At 36.6% G+C, this 7,380-nt stretch overlaps 1 long non-coding RNA gene across 1 annotated transcript; it reads right to left on the bottom strand.

The window, feature by feature from the left end:
* Positions 1-4,682: 4,682 nt before the first annotated feature.
* Positions 4,683-6,289, bottom strand: LOC146863853 (uncharacterized). The gene is made up of 3 exons (XR_014976575.1): positions 6,232-6,289; positions 5,319-5,484; positions 4,683-4,929 (listed from the first exon to the last, which is right to left on the bottom strand). It is a non-coding gene; the product is annotated as an uncharacterized LOC146863853 (long non-coding RNA).
* Between the last annotated feature and the right edge of the window lie 1,091 nt (positions 6,290-7,380).

Genomic DNA, 7,380 nt, shown 5'->3' with positions numbered 1-7,380 from the left:
TGCCGATTTGTGCTGCATACTATTTTTCATAGTGACACTATTGTTTAAATACATTTCCGTAGTGATACTTGGGACAGACTTTGCTGTGACACTGGTTTACTTCTAAAAAATAATATTTCCCATGCTCTGACTCCACCTTACAGCATTTAATTAGCTTATTGCTAGAGTAACCATGGAAAAAGGTAACACAATGGAAGGTTTGGGGTGGAGAATGGAGCATCGAGTGAGATAGGTAAGGTTAAAAAGGCAGGGAAAACTTCCAAGCACAGCGCTAATAATTGTGTGATCAACAGGATAGAGACCCTAATAACAGAATGTGAATGGATTCTCATTCAGAGTTACCTGTGGCAGCTATCGTCGAGAGAAACCCATTATGAAGTGACCATGAGCAACCCCGTTGTACGACAATACCGCCTTTGTTTCAGAAAGCTTTTCTAAGCCGTACTTAAACTAGTAGCGAGACCAAACATACCGTGTTAGCACAGGTGGGAATTGCCTCCACACAGTTCAAGAATAATCAACTGATGAGAGATCCTGTAATCGATTTAGAGGCTACTGCTATTTTCAGCTATAACCGGTTTACGTCGTTGCCAAAGGCCTCTGATCTGCTGGAGTAGATAGTGCAAAAATTCAAAATCCTAAGCCCTAACACCATCACAGCTTTGTATAAGCCAGTAGGGACTGGTGACCCATGACTTGAAGCTCTTCTGCAGATTGTTAATGCGCTGAGGCTAGAAATAGGTGCAATGGGGGTGATTATTGTTGATTTAGTGTCAGTAGTTAAACTAATAGACCCAAGTGGCATGTAACACCTGCTGGCTGCTAGTGACACACCTATCCCACCTAGGGCACAAATGAATGCACAAAAAGAACAATCTATTGCACATCATGGCTCTCTCTCCTCTCTCAAACCACTTGCTACTCAGGACATTACGACACATGATTGTCAACAGACAGCTCCCTCACAAATCTCTTTGCTCACTGACAAGGCCGCACGTCTGCCTCTACAAGGTATTAGAAAAAAAGCTAGACCTTTGAAAACACCAGTAGATCCTTGTCAGCAATCTAATGAGTATTCGTATTTGAAAAAACTTTTGTATTACCCACCTGTACAGACGCGAACAGTCTATATGGTCAGTGTTTAAAAGATTAAATCACGTGCTGACCACGAAAACTAAGACTCCTTTAAAAATAAGACCTTACATTTGATTTGCCATGTCAGGGGCTGTCTGTCATTGGTACGGGATGACATAGCCTGGGCTTGGCGATGTACAATTCATTACCGTTCTCTTGACTACATTGAACTTACCTTTACAAAGCCAGATGAGGCTGCAAATTTGTGTGCACTAGAATTTTGGAGTTGCCTTGCAGGCTCTTCAGACATTCAATTCAGAAGTTAACCAATACTTACTGATACAGTGGCCCAGGTAAAAGTAATTGAGCAGAGTGTTGAGGGTTGGTGTACATTAGATGGGAAAGACTGACTGAGAGCAGCCGACAGGGCTTACAGAGACCGGTCATAATAGGAACACTGGACCTCAACACCACCCACGCTACATCCTAGTGTCACTCCACGCACTCGACCAAGGAGAAAACAACTACTGCAGTCCAGCATCGCCAGCAGACACACAGAGACCCTTCAGCTGTCAGTGCTGCCGGTACTCCTTCAGCTCCAACAGGAATGCTTATCAAGCACAACACACCAAGGAAGATCTTGCAATACTAGCCACTCAACGTCTTTTCACTGTATATACATGCCAACTAAGTATGTGACCTCCTGAACAGCAAAACCATGGTGGTAAAATTCTTCACCAAAAACTAAACCCACACCACCACGGCCCTGAATATAGCCATCGCCATTCACAAAGGATACAAGATCTCCAGGATGGACAGCCACACCCCCACGGAGTATTAATCGCCATAGCCCACAATTCCAACATCCACCTAAGCACACTACCGGAAGAGACGACAGACCTGATAGAACACCGGCACTTAGAGATACTGGCCACCTCTACCATCACACTTATCACGCTGCACCATAATACACACACTACACGACGCAAGGATAATGGACAAGTCATATAATAGATTAATAGATCTAGCCAGCAGAAAACTAAAAGTAAGTCTACCACCCTTTCTCTTGGGCCCAACACCTACCACCTGAAGAATCACCAACAGGTCCGTAAGTCAGTACAACCCTCTTGAACTTATACATGTCTATACTCGCCACCATCCTCTTAGGATACGGAATCAGCATTGACTCGTATGCAGACAACACCCACCTCATCCTCTCCCTATACATCAAAGCCAACAGAGCCACAGAAAAGCAAAACAAATGTAAAAAAAAGGGACAAAAAATTGGCAAAATGGATGAAAATAAGATGGCTACAAATCAACACCAACAAAACATAAGTATTCATGATAGGGCCACACCCCAAGGCATGTAAGGACACATGGTGGCTACCCAAACACTCACTAGCCCATCTACCCACTCTGTACGTGCATTTAAACATGGATTCCTTCGAAATACCAAGATCAAACCAGACTGACAGATCAACATAGTCACATGCTCCTTCTTTCACATGCTTCGCATCTTACTGAAGACCTTCAATTTGATGTCTGACAAACACAGAAAAAACGCAACACACACACTCGTCATAAGCAGAATAGACTACAGCAAAGCACTCTATTCCAGAATAAACAAAATCCTCACACGCAAGCTACGAAACATCCACAAAGCCGCTGTGAAACCGGTTATCAACATACTGCAACACAGCCACATATCCAAACACCTGCACACACTACACTGGCTCTATATCGAGGCTATAATCACCTTCCATATGCTGATCCAAGCACATAAAGCTATAAACAACACCAACCCAGCATACCTAAAAACCACTATAAACGTTCACTCCCCACAAAGAACACTAACAGCAGAACAGCTTTCCTATGCCGTGGTTCACCGCACCAGAAAAAAAACAGATCAGGAGGACGCCGAATCTCCTTCATCACAGCAAGAGCATGGCACAATATTATGCTCCATAGCACACAGGCAAACTCATTCCACATTTTCGCAAGATTACTTAAAAACATGTCCATGTTAGACTAGAACCTACACCGTCCCCTGCATACCCACCGGCTTCAGAAGCCTTACAGGTGAGTAGTCGCGATTCAGCCAACCACGGATTGATTGATTTTATTGTTTGGTATATCGTCAGGAGGAGGAAGTTTAGGGAAATCAATTGGTGGGAAACAGAGAGCTAACAGTATCAGCAATGCTAAGCATCATATACATTTCATTGATAAATTGCGCATAACTTACCCTATGTAGTTTGAAACATAGCGTGCTTCTTCACGATGCAATAATGCATGATTTGAGAGGTGTAAAAAGTTGAGTTTTAACACACGGTGTGTTTACACGTCTTGATCTCAATTTTTTCTGCGGTAATTGTTTTTTAACTTATTTAAATATAGGGCTGGCCGGTCCCCCTTAGCGGTCTTGACCTTGTCTTGTTGGTGGAGGTGGTGATGGAGGATTGACGTACAGACAGATTGTTTTGATGGACTGTCATCTTGGTGGACCAAACAGACATTGCAGCAGCGGGGAAGGACTCATCATATAAATATATCATTAAGTCTCCAAATAATGGTGGAGTGCTGATCCGTTCGATTGAGAATAAGATATGAGTTAAAATGCTGTTTAGCTAGATTTGTGATGATGATGATCAGGTTTGTGCTTGAAATAATGAGGAAACAGAAACAACAAGGGAGAAGCTTTCGAGGCTCAATATAGTTTTTTCATGTTACATGCTCTTATTTGAAAAATAAAGAGAAATATATGTGACTTTCTTATATGTAATAACATAAATCTGTTTTAAAAGTGAATTTTATCAAGCATGCTGCATTTTTTGTTTATTTATTAAATTCTCAACTGACTTTGAAAAATTCGAATAACAGTACATATATTAAAAGCCACAAGCATGTGCAATAACCAGTACAACAAGCTTATGAAGGTGTTATAAAGATTTTTACAACTTCAAATTGCTTTTTAAATATATAAAAAGAAACCTCACCACCAATCATTCCAGTTGCTTTTAATACTACTGAAACATCCATCTCCTCTGAAAGTGTTTCGATTGAATGAATTTCGTGATCTTCTTCACTGGTCATGCTTGCTGGAAAATATTTTTTTTTAACTTGATCAAAGGGCTATAAATTATTGTTAAAAATTTCCCTAAATGAACGCATTGCAAAGAAGTATGTTAAATAAGGAGGTGAAGTTCAAGTTAGTAACAACTCAGTTTCGAAAAACAAACAATATTAACCAAAACCACCACAATCCATTCGTAAAACGAAGATTATAGCAAAATCATTTTTTAAACATACAATTTTTCAAAAAGTTTATTTTATTAGAAAAAACGTTTTGCTTTCTTTGTGTTAAATAAGTACCTTAACAACCAAGCGGGTGCACTCTATCAAGGGTGATGTTATATAATTTAAAAATTCAGATCCAAATTACTCCAAATGGAAAAATCAAAACATACCTTTCTTTGTTTCGCTGATGCCGCTTGATGTATACGGCCTCAACATGTCCAGATTGTATGTTCTACGTAGAGCGATGTTGCTAGCATTAATCAATGTAACGCGCTTCCCTTTTATTTCTGAAATGGTGTACGGTCCGTTAAATTTATGTTGTAAAACACCTCCTTTTCTCGTACCTAGCCTGGAATTTTTCAGGAGCACTAACTGTCCCTCTGTAAAGGTGCAAGGCTTAAATTTTTTGGTTACTCTCTTTTTAAATTTTTCTTTTTGTTTTTCCTGTGCCAGCTCAATGTTCTTTTTGGTCTGCTTCTGCAGCTCTTCTCTTTTTTTTTCCTTTTGGTAGACAATGTCCGCATATTCAGATTCAGTCGGTAGTATAAAGTCAATCTATTAAAGGGAACATCAAACTCCATATGTAATGCTAATCATATTCCTGTTGTTTAATTGTTTTTTAATAATTCTTCAATACATGAAAAAAAAATATTTAAAAAAAAAAACACAATAATCAATAGAATTAAGCATTCTATTTCTAAAAAAAAAATTTAAACTAAAAATTTTAAAAATATTTTTGACAATCAATGTGAAAATACATGAAAAAGGGAAAGATATAATTAATTGTTAATAGTTATCAATATTTCAATAATATCCTGCAAGTAAATATCTGTATCAATACACAACATATATGAATCAGAAGAATTAGATATGTGTAAGCACTCTGAAAATAATAGAACATTTTAACCATTTCTCAAATTGAAACGAAAAAAATTATTTCATACCAGGTCATCTGCAACCTCACTTGGAAATCTGGCTTCACGGCCATACATTAACAGAAAAGGGGAAACTTTTGTTGTTGAATGCGGCTTTGATCTTAACGAAAACAATGCATTGTCCAAAAACAAATCCCAATCGTTTTGATGTTCGTTGACATATTTCGCCAATATGCTGCAAAATTATTAAAAAAATAGCGCATAGAATGAATGTAACAGACAATGTATAATCAAGTGTGATATATTATTAGTGAAATAAAAAAGTTACAATTATGTAATGTATTCTTTAATATTGAAAAAGACTTTTCAAAAATGGTATTCAGCACAGTGGTCATCATTAAGATGCTGGTGGGACTATTGTACAAACAGCACAATATAGGAAGTGTGACAAAGTGACACTGATCCGCAGTACCGCTGCCCTCATTGTGATGCGTACGACTTTCACTGAAATTGCGAAGACCGTTATCTCTTGTGCTTCTGGCTGAACCACACGGCGCAATCGAAAACATAGAAATTAAATACATTCCTGGACCTAGTGCCAAACATGGTCCATGGATGTTGGTGAACTAGGCAACATTGTAGGCAGACAGGGGGTAAAGGGGCCATGCTATGGACTACCATAGCATCGGTCTAACAGCCATTTCCCGTGATGAGAAACTCTATGAAAGGACATGCAGAAAGGAACTTTGCAATTCTAATGCTGAATTTTCTAGTGATTACCGACCAAGCAATGGTAAGGTTGGCTTAATAACTATTATTTAGCATGCTTTATTTCACAGCACAATCCTAATTTGTTTTTAAAGAGATTATTTGTCAGAAACACCAAAATCCGGTCAATATTCTTAACATTAAAAAGAAATTTTTTAAAAATAAAGGTCCAGGATAAAATATTTTAGAAATAAAGACTCTTAAATAGCATTACCTTTTAATGTTAGCATTCGTACGCTCATCTAACCCATTTGTCTGTGGGTGATATGCTGCACTCACAGAACGTTGTATTTCTAATGGTTTTGATAATTCAAAATTAACCTGAAAAATAAAAACATATATATTTTATTTAACGATGTTTTATTTGACAATAGAAATTATCCAGAAAGTGAGAAGAATGTAATTATATAGTAGATGAAACTCTTAAACATATCTAAATGCATAATACATACAATAATGGAAGAAAAATAATACCGGTCATGTAAATAAAGTGTTTTACTATACAAGGTTGTAAATCAAACAGTAAACTTCAGCATAACATGATATTGCCTGTTTTGATTTGTTAATTTCAAAGTCGAATTTGTTCATAAAAACTAATAACAGGCACATTTGAGTAGTAATGTACTATTTTTAAAAAATAAAAAGGAATAAAAAAAATTGCACTTTTATCACATGGACTTTTATCAAATTGGTTCTGCACCGATGAGTGTTTTGCAATTTATATAGACCTGATCCCTAAATGAATAAAAAATGAATATGACACAAAGGGTGCAACCATGCACTGACTTAAACTGTGCATACACATTTTTAAGTTAGAAATGTAAATAAATATGACCGATTTATAATTTCTGTATTTATTGTAAAATTCATATCCATTTAAAATATAATTGCTATTTTTCAAAAAATAATAATTTTGCATAGATTATAACAAGATATGACAGATGTAATTACAATTATTTAGATAAAAATATTCAAATAATTGTAATGTAGTATGTGAAAAATAATTGAAGAAACATTGATTTATCTTAATGAAATATTTTAAATTCACCATTTTTTCTGTTATAACATTTAAAAAACATACATCATAATACATTTTTTTAACCTTTGTAAATCAAAATCTTTAAAAAAAAAAATTAGTCATTGAAATTTTTAAAGATTTTAAAATTAAAAAATATATAATAACAAAACTTTGAAATGTATTTAGGTTTGTCTTGTAAACTCACTTCATTTACAAATTCACGTCCTTGGTCTGATAAAACCCGTTTTGGACTTCCGTGGCGTAGGAAAATTTGAACTAGTCTGGAAGCCACGTCGGCAGCACTCTTGGATTTGAGTGGGAATGCCTCAACCCATTTTGAAAAGT

This window comes from Triturus cristatus, chromosome 2_1 (assembly GCF_964204655.1).
Source record: "Triturus cristatus chromosome 2_1, aTriCri1.1, whole genome shotgun sequence".
Lineage (NCBI taxonomy): Eukaryota > Metazoa > Chordata > Amphibia > Caudata > Salamandridae > Triturus > Triturus cristatus.
Note: the sequence above shows the minus strand (reverse complement) of the source record. Positions and strands in the feature narration are given on the sequence as shown.